This window comes from Aquarana catesbeiana, linkage group LG04 (assembly GCF_042186555.1).
Source record: "Aquarana catesbeiana isolate 2022-GZ linkage group LG04, ASM4218655v1, whole genome shotgun sequence".
Lineage (NCBI taxonomy): Eukaryota > Metazoa > Chordata > Amphibia > Anura > Ranidae > Aquarana > Aquarana catesbeiana.
The window spans coordinates 13920136-13937201 of record NC_133327.1 but is presented as its reverse complement, the minus strand read 5'-3'; the positions used below and the strand labels follow the sequence as shown (position 1 = coordinate 13937201).

The following is a 17066-nucleotide window of genomic DNA, read 5'->3' as shown; positions in this document are numbered from 1 at the left end:
GGTTCTATCCCACCAAAGACATTTTGGAACCTTCAAGCTCCAGGCCCCAATCCGGAACTACAGAATCCAGGAAAAACAAAAAAACACAGCTTTCTCCACTCAGAAATGATAGTCTGGAAGTTTGCATTAGGCCTTAATGAGAATCCGGTGTCATGTTCTCTTACATTTTCACAGAGAATCCAGCGTGACATGCTCAGAAAAGAAAAATGAAGCTCCTCATAATGCCATGTGCTCATTTTGATGCATTGAGCTCCAGTCCAGTAGATGGTGGGATTGCACGTGGAGTACTGAGTGATGCACATTGCTGGATTTATCAATTATTAGATGGCCCATAGAGATAAGGGCTATCGTTTCATGTTTCGTTTTGTTTGATTTACACATTTTATTATGTTTATTTATTAGGTGCGCTGCCTCTTATTATTTGCTTTTTTTGGTTATTTGGAGATCTTCAGGGGACACTAGAGTTTGGATGGAAAGCAAACAAACAGACTCAGTAAACAGAGCTCAGCGTGGTCTAGACATAACATAAAGCTCTTTAAGCCCATCGCCATCAGCGGCGCACGGGCCTATAGGGGGAGACAGAGCATCAGAGACAGCAGACGGTCGTACTGAACGCTGTACATTACAGAGACACGGACCTATAAGGGGAGACATAGGATTAAAGATAAACACAGACAGTCGGATACGGGGAGAGACGCGTGGGGAAAAAAAAAAAAAAACGCAGAAGCTCAGGTTGGCTGTGAAAATTGCTGTGTAATAGACTAGACGCTGAGCCCCACGGTACAACCTTCATGCAGCGTGCTTGCCTGCGTTAAGTCCAAGGGAGAGGGGGGGGGGTGTCGCTACCTGGGCAATCGCAAAGACCCATGATAGATAATTGCACACTCCAAGCCAACGCCACCAGGATGCACAGATCTTAAAGAGGACCGGAGTCGGGATTTGAGGACAGCAGTGCGATCGAGACAGTCTGGGATGTAGGAATCAGACAGTGTGGGAATCAGCAGAGACAGAAGCGTATCGAACCCGGGTGGCTTAATGTAGACGCCTCCACTGAGGATGGCAATCGGAGCGCAGACAGTCTGATTACCGGGCACCGTCGATTCCACTGTACCTTATTATGATCAGGTGAGACTGGGTGGGACAGCTGTGTGCGGGGAAAAGGGGTGGTGGCGGTTGCCTGTAGGGAGAAAAAAAAAAAAATTAAAAAATCAACGTGCTAGTATGTTCAAGGTGAACTTGTAAACTGGTACCCATCTGCCCTTCCTGTGATGCATGCCTTTAGATTGCAAGCTCTTCAGGTCAAAAGCAAGCAGAGAAAGCCCCATCGTTGTCAACACCATGCCTTTTGTTGTAAAAGTTGAATATTTTTAAACGCATGGGAAGAGCTCAGTGCTGCAGCGTGTCCAAGGTGAACTTGTGAACTGGTACCCAGACACCGTTCCTCCAATGCATGCCCTTTGATTGCAAGCTCTTGGGGTCAAAAGCATGCAGAGAATCTCTATTGTTGTTAATGGTGTGTCAAAACCTGCTTCTTTTGTCATAAACATTCCATATTTTATGGTTTTTGGGAGAGCTTGTGAACTGGTATCCAGCTGACTTCCTCCGATGCATGTCTATAGATTGCAAGCTCTTTGGGTCAACATTCCTGTCGTTGGTTAATGCCATGCATATCCTGTTTTGTGTTGTGAAAGTTTCTGTTTTTTTTTAAGCTTTGGGAGAGCTCAGTGCTGCAGTGTGTCCAAGGTTAACTTATGAATGGTACCCAGGCACCTTCCTGCCCATAGATTGCAAGCTCTTGTGGTCGAAGGCTTGCAGTGGTTCTCTGCCACCAATAACACCATGAAAATGCTGCTTCTTTTGTTGTGAAAGTTTCATATTTTTATAAGCTTTAGTAGAGCTTAATGCACCAGCATGCCAAGGTGAACTGATACCCAGCCGCCTTGCTGCCCATAGATTGCAAGCTCTTGGGGTCGAAGGCATGCAAAGGTTCTCTGCCATCATGAATGCCATGCAAATGCTGCTTCTTTTGTTGTAAACGTTTCATATTTTTATAGACTTTAGTAGAGCTTGTGAACTGATACCCCGCCTCCTTCCTCCGATGCATTCCTACAGATTGCAAGCTTTTGGGGTTACAATTCCTGACGTTGGTTATTGCCATCCAAATCCTGTTTTGTGTTGTGAAAGTTAATTTTTTTTTTAACCTTTGGGAGAGCTCAGTGCTGCAGTGTGTCCAAGGTGAACTTGTGAAGTGGTACCCAGCCACCTTCCTGCCCATAGATTGCAAGCTCTTGTGGTCGAAGGCTTTCAGTGGTTCTCCGCCACCAATAACACCACGCAAATGCTGCTTCTTTTGTTGTGAAAGTTTCATATTTTTATAAGCTTTAGTATAGCTCAATGCACCAGCATGCCAAGGTGAACTGATACCCAGCCGCCTTGCTGCCCATAGATTGCAAGCTCTTGTGGTCGAAGGCTTGCAGTGGTTCTCCGCCACCAATAACACCATGAAAATGCTGCTTCTTTTGTTGTGAAAGTTTCATATTTTTATAAGCTTTAGTAGAGCTTAATTCACCAGCATGCCAAGGTGAACTGCTACCCAGCCGCCTTCCTGCCCATAAATTGCAAGCTCTTGGGGTCGAAGGCATGCAAAGGTTCTCTGCCATCATGAAAGCAATGCAAATGTTGCTTCTTTTGTTGTAAACATTTCATATTTTTATAGACTTTAGTAGAGCTGAATGCACCAGCATATCAAGGTGAACTGATACCCAGCCGCCTTCCTGCCCATAAATTGCAAGCTCTTGGGGTCGAAGGCATGCAAAGGTTCTCTGCCATCATGAATGCCATGCAAATGTTGCTTCTTTTGTTGTAAACGTTTCATATTTTTATAGACTTTAGTAGAGCCCAATGCACCAGCATATCAAGGTGAACTGATACCTAGCTGCCTTCCTGACCATAGATTGCAAGCTCTTGGGTCAAAGCCATGCAGATGTTCTCCACCATCATTAATGTCATGCAAATGCTGCTTCGTTTGTTGTGAAAGTTTCAGATTTTTATAGACTTTGGGAAAGCTTATGAACTGATACCCCGCCTCCCTCCTCCGATGCTGCATTCCTATTGATTGCAAGCTTTTGGGGTCACAGTTCTTGACGTTTGTTATTGCCATGCAAATTCTGTTTTGTGTTGTGTAAGTTTCATTTTCTTTAAGCTTTAGGAGATCTCAGTGCTGCAGTGAGTCCAAGGTTAACTTGTGAACTGGTACCCAGTCACTTTCCTGCCCATAGATTGCAAGCTCTTGGGGTCAAAGGCATGCAGGAGTTCTCTGCCATCAATAACACCATGCGAATGCTGCTTCTTTTGTTGTGAAAGTTTAAAATTTTGATAGGATTTATTAGAGCTCATTGCACCAGCATGTCAAGGTGAACTGATACCCAGCCACCTTCCTGCCCATAAATTGCAAGCTCTTGGGGTCAAAGGCATGCAGATGTTCTCCACCATCAATAATGCCATGGAAATGCTGCTTCTTTTGTTGTGAAAGTTTCATATTTTCATAGGCTTTGGGAAAGCTTATGGTACCCCGCCTCCTTCCTCCGATGCAATCCTATAGATTGCAAGCTTTTGGGGTCACAATTCCTGATGTTGGTTTTTGCCATGCAAATCTTGTTTTGTGTTGTGAAAGTTGATTTTTTTTTTAAGCTTTGGGAGAGCTCAGTCCTGTAGTGTGTCCAATCTGAACTTGTGAACTGGTACCCAGCTGTATTCCTGACCATAGATTGCAAGCTCTTGGGTTTTAGGGCATGGAGAGGTTCTCCTCCACCAATAACACCATGCAAATGCAGCTTCTTTTGTTGTGAAAGTTTCATATTTTTATAAGCTTTAGCATAGCTGAAAGCACCAGCATGCCAAGGTGAACTGATACCCAGCTGCCTTCCTGCCCATAGATTGCACGCTCTTGGGGTCGAAGGTATGCAAAGGTTCTCTGCCATTATTAATGCCATGCAAATGTTGCTTCCTTTGTTGTAATTGTTTCATATTTTTATAGACTTTATTAGAGTCCAATGCACCAGCATATCAAGGTGAAATGATACCCAGTCACCTTTCCGCCTATAGATTGCAAGCTCTTGGGGTTGAAGGCATTCAGATGTTCTCCGCCATCATTAATGCCACGTAAATGCTACTTCTTTTGTTGTGAAAGTTTCAGATTTTTATAGGCTTTGTAAAAGCTTGTGAACTGATACCCCGCCTCCTTCCTCCGATGCATTCCTACAGATTGCAAGCTTTTGGGGTCACAATTCCTGACCTTGGTTATTGCCATGCAAATCCTGTTTTGTGTTGTGAAAGTTTCATTTTTTTAAGCTTTGGGAGAACTCAGTGCTGCAGTGTGTCCAAGGTGAACTTGTGAAGTGGTACCCAGCCACTTTCCTGCCCATAGATTGCAAGCTCCTGTGGTCGAAAGCTTTCAGAGGTTCTCTGCCACCAATAACACCACGCAAATGTTGCTTCTTTTGTTGTAAATGTTTCATATTTTTATAGACTTTAGTAGAGCTCGATGCACCAGCATGTCCAAGGTGAACTGGTACCCAACCACGTTTCTCTATTGCATGCTCATAGATCGCAAGCTCTTGGGGTCAAAGGCATGCAGAGGTTCTCTACCATCAATAACTCCATGCAATTTCTATCAAGGTGAACTGATACCCAACCACCTTCCTGCCCATAGATTGCAAGCTCTTGAGGTCAAAGGCATGCAGATGTTCTCCACCATCATTAATGCCATGCAAATGTTGCTTCTTTTGTTGTAAAAGTTTCATATTTTTATAGGTTTTAGTAGAGCTCATTGCACCAGCATGTCCAAGGTGAACTGGTACCCAACCACGTTTCTCTATTTGCATGCTCATAGATCGCAAGCTCTTGGGGTCAAAGGCATGCAGAGGTTCTCTACCATCAATAACGCCATGCAATTTCTACTTCATTTGTTCTAAAAGTTTCATATTTTTTTATAGGGTTTAGGAGAGCTCAGTATACCAGTATATCCAAGGTGAACTGGTACACTGCTGCCTTCCTCCAATGCAGGGGTCTCCAAACTTTATAAATAAAGGGCCAGTTTGCTTTCCTTCAAACTTTAGGGGGCTGGATGTTGGCATCAGTGGGAGGAATAGTGCTCCATCATTGGTGTCAGTAGGAAGAATAGTGCCCCATCATTGGTATCAGTGGGAGGAATATTGCCCCATCATTGGTATCAGTGGGAGGAATAGTGCCCCATCATTGGTATCAGTGGGAGGAATAGTGCCCCATCATTGATGTCAGTGGGAGGAATAGTGTCCCATCATTGGTATCAGTGGGAGGAATAGTGCCCCATCATTGGTGTCAGTGGGAGGAATAGTGCCCCATCATTGGTATCAGTGAAAGCAATAGTATCCCATCATTGGTGTCAGTAGAAAGAATAGTGCCCCATCATTGGTGTCCGTAGGAAAAATAGTGCCCCATCATTGGTGTCCGTATGAAGAATAGTGCCCCATCATTGGTGTCAGTAGGAAGAATAGTGCTCCATCATTGGTGTCAGTAGGAAGAATAGTGCCCCATCATTGGTATCAGTGGGAGGAATAGTGCCCCATCATTGGTATCAGTGGGAAGAATAGTGCCCCATCATTGGTGTCTGTAGGAAGAATAGTGCTCCATCATTGGTGTCTGTAGGAAGAATAGTGCCCCATCATTGGTGTCTGTAGGAAGAATAGTGCCCCATCATTGGTGCCTGTAGGAAGAATAGTGCCCCATCATTGGTGTCCGTAGGAAGAATAGTGCTCCATCATTGGTGTCAGTAGGAAGAATAGTGCCCCATCATTGGTGTCAGTAGGAAGAATAGTGCCCCATCATTGCTGTGAGTAGGAAGAATAGTGCCCCATCATTGGTGTCAGTAGGAAGAATTGTGCCCCATCATTGGTGTCCGTAGGAAGAATACTGCCCCATCATTGGTGTCCATAAGAAGAATAGTGCCCCATCATTGGTGTCAGTAGGAAGAATAGTGCCCCATCATTGCTGTGAGTAGGAAGAATACTGCCCCATCATTGGTGTCCGTAGAAAGAATAGTGCCCCATCATTGGTGTCCGTAGAAAGAATAGTGCCCCATCATTGGTGTCAGTAGGTAGAATTGTGCCTCATCATTGGTGTCCGTAGGAAGAATAGTGCCCCATCATTGGTGTCAGTAGGTAGAATTGTGCCCCATCATTGGTGTCCGTAGGAAGAATAGTGCCCCATCATTGATGTCCGTAGGAAGAATAGTGCCCCATCATTGGTGTCCGTAGGAAGAATAGTGCCCCATCATTGGTGTCCATAGGAAGAATAGTGCCCCATCATTGGTGTCAGAATGAGGAGTAGTACTGAATAGTTGGTGTCAGTGGGAGGGATAGTGTCTTGTATCAGTGAGAGGAACAGTGCCCCAAGGGCCAGATAAAGGCAAGCAAAGGGCCGCATCTGGCCCCCGGGCTGCAGTTTGGAGCAGGGACGAGCAGTGAGGTCAGTGTCTGGTGAGGCAATGGCTAGTATCAGTGCTAGATACACACAGGTTACATACGCCGCGAGCGTTAGAGCGAGAGTAATAATTCTATCACTAGACCTCCTCTGTAATTCTAAACATGTAACCTGTAAAAAAATGTACAGCGTTGTCTATGGAGTTTTTTAAGTACTGAAGTTTTTGCGCCATTCCACAAGTGTGCGCAATTTTAAAGTGTGACATGTTAGGTATCTATTTACTCGGCGTAACACCAGCTTTCACATTATACAAAAAAATTCAAGCTAACTTTAGATTTTTTTTTAATTTATGAAACTGTTTCTTTCCAATAAAAACGCGTTTGAAAAATTGCGACCACCATTTTGTTCCCTAGGTTGTCTGCTAAAAAAAATATATATATATGTTTGGGAGTTCTGAGTAATTTTCTAGCAAACAAATAATGATTTTTACATGTAGGAGAGAAGTGAATTGGCCTGGGTGGCAAGGGGTTGATTACCATAACTAAGTAATATACAAATTTAGCAAGGTCTCCTTCAGTCTAATGAACACCTCCAGGGCCAGAGATAGAGGACATCCTTCTGTGTATAGTGGGTTGTGAGGAATGGTGGGTGCAAGATGATTAAAGTCATTGGGCGCCAGACACTTCTTGAATGCAAAACAGAGTTTATTTCTCTTAACAAACTTTTAGGGGGAAAGAGGGTTAGGGCCAGGACAACCTTAGGTAATTGCAAGTTCAATTGACAGACTCCGCGACTTCGATAGGTCAGCCATGCAGGGAAAGGCATCCAGCAAGACGCCATATCTGCATGTGCTAGGAATGCTGTCTCCTATGGCAACAGTCTTTAACAGTTCCGCTGCTCTCTTGCTTCTGGATAGGCCCTCAGACAGCCTAGCAGCCACATGTGCCCGGGATAAGCCCAATCTCTGACCTAGCAGCCCGGACAATACGACACACGTCCACCCAGACAGAAGTTCAGGTGGCACAGAACACTGATCACCTGACCTCACCCGAATATATGGGCTCTCCCAGCAGGCCAAGGGATTCAAGAAAGCCCCTGCCCATTAGCTGAGATACCCCATATACCCATAACCTGGCCTTGCGTTGCCCTTCTCATATCTAGTACGACCAAGTTCCCGGCCACCTAGTGGTAGAAGAGAAAAGTGCAACAGGGCTGAAATTAGGGAGAGATCAATAAATCTCTAACAATCAACCAGGATAATTATTCCTGGCAAGTAAATTTGTGAGGAATTGTAATTAAGAGGGCTGGTCTGGAAGGGAGCATGTGTCTTTTAGACACACGCCTCCTTCTATGACACTACAGTGAGAGGCGTGCCTCCACTTCAGCATTTTTTTTGGACAGCTTGTTTCAAAGGTACTTTACCATTGGTCCAAGACCCCAAGCTGTCCATTGAGCTCAGTGCCTCTGACAAGAAGTGAGGAGAGGCACTGTGAGCTCATCCTCTCAGTCTGGCTGCATGCAGAGTGTGCCAGCTTGTGTTTAAACTGGCCGCTCTGTATGTAGATTCTGACAGGCTGCGCAAGAAGCCCCGTATCTACAGAACCATAGGTCGTTGGAGCCCCAAATTTTGACCAGTGGTGGAGTAGGACTTCAGCCATTTGGGGTCTCTGTGACCCCAGGTCGCCGAGCTATGACCCTCGAAGCTCGATCATTTTTTCTTTTTTTTGCCTCCCCTGACTGCTTGTCCCTGGTTTGGAGACCACTGCTCCAAGGAATGCCATTATATTGCAAACTCTTGGGGTCGAAAGCATGCAGAGAATTTCTATTGTTGTTAATGCTTTGTCTTTGGTCGAAAAAGTTTCATATTTTTTTTTATAGGCTGTTATAGCTTGTGAACTTGTGAACCAGTACCCAGCCGCCTTCCTCTGATGCATGCCTGTAAATTGCAAGCTCTTGGGTTTCATTAATGGAATGAAAATGCTGCTTCTTTTGTAAAAGTTTTATACTTTTAGAGGCTTGGGGGATGGCCGCCTTGCTCTAATGCAGGGGTCTCCAAACTGCGGCCCAAGGGCCAGATGTGGCCCTTTGTTAGCCTTTATCTGGCCCTTGGGGCACTATTCCTCCCACTGACACCAAGAATCGGCCACCACTGGATGACGACCATAGAGGATTCCGGTGACCACATGGTCACCAGTCATCTCTATGATCGTTTGAGGCCCTGCCGTGACGTTATGACATCACATCCCGGCCGCTGATATAAACAAAGCCGCGATCGCGGGTGGTAAGCATGAGATCCTGAATTATTTTTTCCAATCTTATGCTTTCCAGCCTGGAGGAGAGATGTGGGGTCTTATTGACCCCGCATCTCTCCATAAAGAGGACCTGTCACGAATGATTCCTATTACAAGGGATGTTAACATTCCTTGTAATAGGAATAAAAGTAATCAAAAAAATGTAAAAGAAAGTGTAAGTAAAAAAAGAAAATTAAAATAAAAAAAATAAAAAAATAAAAATGTAAAACGCCCCTGTCCCTGGTAGCTCGCGCTAAGAAGCGAGCGCACGCATAAGTCCCGCCCACATATGTAAACGCTGTTCAAACCACATATGTGAGGTATCGCCACGTGTGTTAGAGCGCGAGCAACAATTCTAGCACTAGACCTTTTCTGTAACTCTAAACATGTAACCTGTAAAAAATTTTAAAGCTTCGCCTATGGAGATTTTTAAGTACCGAAGTTTGGCATCATTCCATGGGTGTGCGCAAATTTAAAGCGTGACATGTTGGGTATCTATTTACTTGGCGTAACATCATCTTTCACATTATCCTTTGGATAAATAATGTTGATAATGTGTTGATAATCTGTGTACTCTTGAAACTTAACTAATTTAAGAGACTCTTGTATGCTTCATCTTGAGGTCACATGGATCATTTGTTCTCTTTCCCCCAGTATGTCGCTTACAAGGGCCCTTTCATAACTCTTATTTCTCCAAAAGCATTCCACATATTTAAGATCTCAAGTACAGTCAGGTCCATAAATACTGGGACATCAACACAATTCTAATCTTTTTGGCTCTATACACCACCACAATGGATTTGAAATGAAACAAACAAGATGTGCTTTAACTGCAGACTTTCAGCTTTAATTTGAGGGTATTTACATCCAAATCAGGTGAACGGTGTAGGAATTACAACAGTTTGTATATGTGCCTCACACTTTTTAAGGGACCAAAAGTAATGGGGCAATTGGCTGCTCAGCTGTTCCATGGCCAGGTGTGTGTTATTCCCTCATTATCCCATTTACAAGGAGCAGATAAAAGGTCCAGTGTTCTTTTCAAGTGTGCTATTTGCATTTGGAATCTGTTGCTGTCAACTCTCAATATGAGATCCAAAGAGCTGTCACTATCAATGAAGAAATCCATCATTAGGCTGAAAAAAACAAAACAAACCCATCAGAGAGATAGCAAAAACATTAGGTGTGGCTAAATCAACTGTTTGGAACATCCTTAAAAAGAAAGAACGCAGCGGTGAGCTCAGCAACACCAGAAGACCTGGAAGACCACGGAAAACAACTGTGGTGGATGACCGAAGAATTCTTTCCCTGGTGAAGAAAACACCCTTCACAACAGTTGGCCAGATCAAGAACACTCTCCAGGAGGTAGGTGTATGTGTGTCAAAGTCAACAATCCAGAGAAGACTTCACCAGAGTGAATACAGAGGGTTCACAACAAGATGTAAACCATTGATGAGCCTCAAAAACAGGAAGGCCAGATTAGAGTTTGCCAAACAAAATCTAAAAAAGCCTTCACAGTTCTGGAACAACATCCTATGGACAGATGAGACCAAGATCAACTTGTACCAGATGGGAAGAGAAGAGTATGGAGAAGGAAAGGAACTGCTCATGATCTAAAGCATACCACCTCATTAGTGAAGCATGGTGGTGGTAGTGTCATGGCGTGGGCATGTATGGCTGCCAATGGAACTGGTTCTCTTGTATTTATTGATGATGTGACTGCTGACAAAAGCAGCAGGATGAATTCTGAAGTGTTTTAGGTAATATTATCTGCTCATATTCAGCAAAATGCTTCAGAACTCATTGGACGGCGCTTCACAGTGCAGATGGACAATGACCTGAAGCATACTGCGAAAGCAACCAAAGAGTTTTTTAAGGGAAAGAAGTGGAATATTATGCAATGGCCAAGTCAATCACCTGATCTCAATCCGATTGAGCATGTATTTCACTTGCTGAAGGCAAAACTGAAGGGAAATGCACCAAGAACAAGCAGGAACTGAAGACAGTTGCAGTAGAGGCCTGGCAGAGCATCACCAGGGATGAAATCCAGCGTCTGGGAATGTCTATGCGTTCCAGACTTCAGGCTGTAATTGGCTTCAAAGGATTTGCAACCAAGTATTAAAAAGTGAAAGTTTGATGGATGATTGTTAATCTGTCACATTACTTTTGGTCCCTTAAAAAGTGGGAGGCACATATACAAACTGTAGTAATTTCTACACCTGATTTGGACGTAAATACCCTCAAATTAAAGCTGAAAGTCTGCAGTTAAAGCACGTCTTGTTTGTTTCATTTCAAATCCATTGTGGTGGTGTATAGAGCCAAAAAGATTAGAATTGTGTCGATGTCCCAAAATTTATGGACCTGACTGTACATATTGCTTGTAGTGATTAAATATCTCCTCCAGACTTAAAATTGGTCCCTCTCACAACCCAATCAGATCCCCAAGAAACAAGAGGACCTAGTGCTTTGATGAAGGCTTAGGCCAAAACGCATCAACATTTTGGATGATGTTACTGCTATAATGCTATAATAAAGTTTTCTATGGAGAAGCTGTCAAGTTGCCGGTTTGTACTTGTTATGGATTCACTAGTGCAGGGACTGGTGGGGTTGTATGGGTTGAAAGGGCAAGATACTAGAAAGCAAGATACTAGGGAAAAAAAGGGAACATCTGAGCCATATGGCTTCAAAATAATACTGCATGATATTAGAGTCTCTTTAAATTAGATGGATTCCAAGAGTACACATTATCAATGATTATTAGCATTTTTTTAGCCCATAATGATACCACTTGAATCCCAATGTGTATCTAGGCCCCCTTCTTGTTGTATGCCATAGTCCTCTCCACTTCTGACAGTGTCAGCTCCCATGCCCCTCCTTTCACCCTCCTGTAGGCAGGTGTAGTTCATCCTCCCTGCACAGGTGGCACTGTTACGGCAGCCCCTATGCAGAAAAAAATAATTAGAAGAGGAACTCTTGTTCTAGGCATCATCAGGGGAGCAGCCGTCTGATTTGGCGCTGTTGCCCTTAATGACCTTGGAAGCCTATTTTAGTGAGGGCAGTGCTAATAAATAGTACTGTCCCGCTGCAGTTTGTGCTCATTTGTGAAGTGGCTAGTTCAGGAACAGGATTCCACGGGTGAGGGACAGTGTGTTTAGCATAAGGAAAGGTTTAAGGACAGGAGGAGGGACAGTGTAGGGACCTTATGCCTGAGCTCCTACCTTGACCTTCTTTTCTTCTGCCTCTCGGGCGCCTTAGTTGCCCAACCGCCTAGCAGTCACCTCCTTTGTCAGATGTTGTTGGGTCTTGCAAACCTTCTAACGTGTCTTCTACAGTATTGAGACTACGAGTCCTTCTGTAATGTACTGCCGTGCTGGGTTTGCTCCCTTTGCCCAGTGTGGGGACTGGTGGAGTGCTAAAGGTTGAAAAAGCTCCTATCAGCAAGATACTAGGAAAAAAAGAGCACATCTGATCCACATTACCTCAAGATCATGCTGAAGCATACTAGAGTCTCTTAAAATGTGATGGATTTTTAAGAGTTCACATATTATCAATGCCTTTTAAGATCTTTTATATGCCTATATTAATACCACTTGAAATCCAATCGGTATCTCAGCCCCTTTCTTCTTGTATGTCATAGCCTTCTATGCTTCTTGTTTCATCTTTAGTTTCATATTAAGGGCATAATGATTATACATTAATCTTCCCCGGTATCTCTGTTACAGAAGCCCTTTCAATAATCTCATTCCTCCAAAAGTACTCCACAAATCTCAAGATTTCAAGTGTGTATTGCTGTGTTGTGATTAGACACCTTCTCCAGACCTAGAAATGGTTCCTCTCCTTCTTACAGTCCCACTAGTTCCCCAGAAACAAGAGGACCCAGTGTGGGGGGCCTGTGGGGTTGTACGGGTTAAAAGGGCCCCTGTAAGCAAGATACTAGGAAAAAGAGAACATCTGATCCATACGACCGCATGATAAAACTGACGCATGCTAGAGTCTCTATAAAGGAGATAGACTCTGAGGTGGGTATTGAGGAGCGCCTAGTTAAAAAAGTTCATATCACTTTAAGGTCTTTTTGAAATGTTTATTGGTTAAGAGTATCAAATACAGCCAATGCGTTTTGGGGGAGAGGCCTCCTTCTTCCTCAGGGCTAGAGCAGTGAATGTTATTGGAATCACGATGAGATGCAATGGAAGACCTATGATAGGACTTGATAAAGACGTATCTCAACGACTAACCTAATCTGCAGTTCACAGTGCAGTTAAGACAACACTTCTTAACATCTAATGGTTCTAAACTGCACTGGACCTCACTATATACTGTGGCTCCTTGTTGCCTTCTTCATGTTCTCTTTGTTGCTCAGCTGCTTTTATTGGCCGGAGGAAGAAATGGTGTAACTACCGCCAACACTTTCAATGGTGAATTAGTCGGTAGGTTGGCTTGATCCATTTTTGTGATCCAAAGCTAATTGAAATCGGTTGACTTTGCCTGAAAATTGCCATGTGTATGGCCGCCAATAGGGTGGCACAAAGGGAACCCCTTTCTAAATGTGCATCCAAGATTGCATGCTCTTGAAACAATTCATATACTACTGTGGAATGTAAATTCTGTTTCTTACTTGATTTAATTGCTCTCTGCTCTTTTACGCCAGTGGCCAAAATGATGAAAAATGGTGGACTTGTCTAATTTCCATTCTGCAAATGCTAAGTCAATAAACCCAGAACAAGTATGCAGATCAGGGCTTCTGGCTTTACTGGGACAATATTGCTCTGCATTCTTGTTCCAGAATTTGGAACTGTACTAAAGTCAGTAGCCATGACCACCAGTAAACTAGCATTTTCAGAAGGGAGTCGGCAATGACAGCCTTATGTCTTGTGAAAGGTTTCTTTAAGGTTGAACTAGTAATTCATTTTTGCCTGAGGCATTTATGACAGCTAATGATGAACTGGAGCCAAAGAGCCGAATATACTGATGAAATATTATATTGTGAACAGTTTTTCTTACAAAAATGTTTGATGCTCAGACACTTTTTTGGTTCACATATTCCAACCAAACTGTATAGCAAGGATGTGTAACTGCTTTCTCAGTTACAGTGAAGCAATAATATAAAGTCACCTCCCCACCCTCACCCTAGCAATAGTACTGGGGGGGGCATAATGACCTCTGGGGTGGGGTAACAAAAATTCATGCTGGGGAAGAAAGTTGTTGTTGGGGGGAGAGATGATTTGTGCTGGGACTGGAGATTGGGGCATGGTTGCAATTCATCCTGTTATAAGGGGTCTTCCCCTGGGAAACACACGTCCCTGGAACTGACCACAGCAGACTGACCATGCAGCTTAGGGACATCTAGCGATGACAGCCCAACAACTGCAGTGTGCTGGGAGAGGGGGAGTTTGTGCTTTATGTACTTCTAAATCCAGAACTAACCACTGCGCTATTATGTGTATTAGATACCCCTGACTCTAATGCCGCGTACACACGAGCGGACTTTACGGCAGACTTTGCCCGGCGGACTTTTCGACGGACTTTACGACGGACTTTCTGAATGAACGGACTTGCCTACACACAATCAACCAAAGTCCGTCGAATTCGTACGTGATGATGTACGACCGGACTAAAATAAGGAAGTTCATAGCCAGTAGCCAATAGCTGCCCTAGCGTGGCTTTTTGCCCGTCGAACTAGCATACAGACGAGCTGACTTTTCGACCGGACTCGAGTCCGTCGGATAGATTTGAAACATGTTTCAAATCTAAGTCCATCCTACTTTTGAGAAAACAAAGTCCGCTGGAGCCCACACACGATCGAATTGTCCGATGAAATCCCGTCCACCGGGCAAAGTCTGCCGTAAAGTCTGCTCGTGTGTATGCGGCATTACACTCTTTCCATCACACACCCCTGACCCCTGCACTCTGTGCCTTACGGACTCCTTCATAATAAACTCTATATTATACATTACATTACAAGCCATTTACAGAATTAACTCAACCAATCAAAGGGCATGAAAGGTGTGCTGAACGACTACTCAAGTGTTTATGATCAAGCAGATTTTCTCATAATGTCTATTATTGGAATTATATATTGTAAATGTAAATGTAGATATATTTACAGATGACAAGGTTTTACAATCCAACAACCAACAGATTATTGAACAGGATGAAATAATAATTTGTTAGAGACCAAATAGGATATCAATCAGATACATCTTTCTCCTTGGAGGTCTAATTAACCTTCTGGACTTTGTCATATAGGTGTCTAAATTGACTAAAGTGTCTAAATTGACATCTTCCCATACATCAGTGTAACCACTTTTTACGAACGTAACTCCATTACTGTAGCAGTTACGAAATTTAAGTGAAGTTGAAAGCATGACATGTCATAAATAAAGTTCAAACCAAGCCAGACTTACAGATGTGCAAGTCTCCAGTGCCCGCAGTGACTTCAAGTATGCACCAAGTCCTCATGTCTTCTAATGACTAAAGGACACCCAGTGACTCAAGTGTGTTCCCAGTCAACATGTCATCTAGTGACTTCAGTGCACTCAGTGACTTCAAGTCTGGTCCAAGTCCATGTTTCGTCCAGTGAGCCCAGTGACTCCAGTGCGTTCTCAGTCCATATGTCATCTAATAACCCCAGTGCGTCCCAGTTTACGTATTTTAGTGACTCAATTGCACCCCTTGTGCTTCCAGTACAAACAGTGACTTCAAGTGTGCTCCAAGTTCTCATGTCTTCTAGTGACTAAAGGATGCCCAGAGACTCTAGTGTTTTCCCAGTCCATGTGTCATCTAGTGATTCCAGTATGCCCAGTGACTTCAAGTCTGCTCCATTGCCATGTGTTTTCTAGTGCCTATAGTGCGCCCAGTGACTTCAAGTCTGCTCCAAGCCCACGTGTCTTCTAGTTACTCCAGTGCGTTCTCCGTTCACATGTCATCTAGTGACCCAAGTGCGTTTCCAGTCCACATGTCTTCTAGTGACTCGAGTGCACCCCTTGGCTCTAGTGAATTCCCAATCCACATGTCATCTAGCGACTCTGGTGTTCCCCCACGCACTAAATCACTTCAAGTATGCTCCAAGTCCTCATGTCTTCTAGAGGTAAAGGATGCCCAGTGACCACAGTGCATTCCCAGTCCATTCCCAGTCCATATGTTATTTAGTGACTCCAGTAAACCCAGTGACTCCAGTGAGTTCTCGGTCCACATGTCATCTAGTGACTCTAGTGCTCCTAGTGCAACCAGCTCCGGTTAATTTATTTAGTTATCTAGTGAATTTAGTGCACCCCCATGTCTTCAGTGTGCCTCAAAACGCCCCCTTTGTCATCTAGTGGCTCCCGTGAACCTCCATGACATCTATGTTTCCATGTAGTCTCCAATTTGCTCTGAATCATTTGGACAGTCCCCTTCTCAGTGGACGTGAACTGCTGTCCATGACACATAATGTGTATCTCGTCAAGCATGTGAAAAAATGCAAAAGACAGCAATAACACTAAATACTAAACTTATCTATAAAATGGGAAAGGGTTTCCTCACTTGACAGATATTGCATTACTTCCCACCCTGGAAAAAGTTGTCAATGGGGCAAGAAGTGAGAGGAAATCTCACTGGTGGGGACACAAGCAGCAAATGAAACCTTAAGGTCCGATTGCAGGTAGGTACTGAGGAGAGTATTTATAAAAACACACAAAAGTATGCAAGGTTACTAGACTATCTTCTCTCCAGATCAGACGTTCTTCATGCATAAGAAGAGCTGAAATCAGGAAAGTAGTGTAATATGGCCTCTAGAAGGAGCTCACAAGGCGGCCAAGGGTCTACACTGCGGAACACCAGAAAAGGTCCAGGTAATGGACAGATGAGAAAAAATTTCAGCCCAGCTCCATGCAGGCCAGCCCACTCATGTGTTTCGCCCCATCCACAGGACTTAGTCCGGGAGACCTCCTTGACTAAGCCCTGTGGGCTGGGCGAAACACATCAGGGGCATGCCCTGGATGGAGCTAGGCTGAAGCTGTTTCTCATCTGTCTGATACCTAGGTTTACTCTGGTGTGCGGCGGCTTGGGCCCTTGTTTGCCTTGTAACTGTGTACAGAGCTGGGACTGGCCATCTCCACCAGCACCCTTCCCATTGAGAGTCATCGGAACTTGTGATGAAGACCTGGAGTGGCACCCATTGTTTTTATGGTGTATGGTTGTAGAGGGAGCTGATGATCATAGCAAATTCCTTATGATCACCAGCTCCATCTACTGGCCATAATGCAGCATTTTCCTTATTCACACTATTCTTAAGAATGAAGTACATCCAACTTGGAGATTAAAAAAACCTAGCACCTTTCA

General features: G+C 44.0%; 1 protein-coding gene across 1 annotated transcript in view; it reads left to right on the top strand.

The window, feature by feature from the left end:
* The first annotated feature begins 320 nt into the window (after positions 1–320).
* The window catches only part of NCOA1 (nuclear receptor coactivator 1), a 589360-nt gene continuing 572614 nt past the window's right edge, over positions 321–17066 (top strand). Inside the window, exon 1 of the mRNA XM_073624852.1 lies at positions 321–1125. The gene's annotated coding sequence lies outside the window, so the exon portion shown is untranslated. The remainder of the gene's footprint in view (positions 1126–17066) is intronic.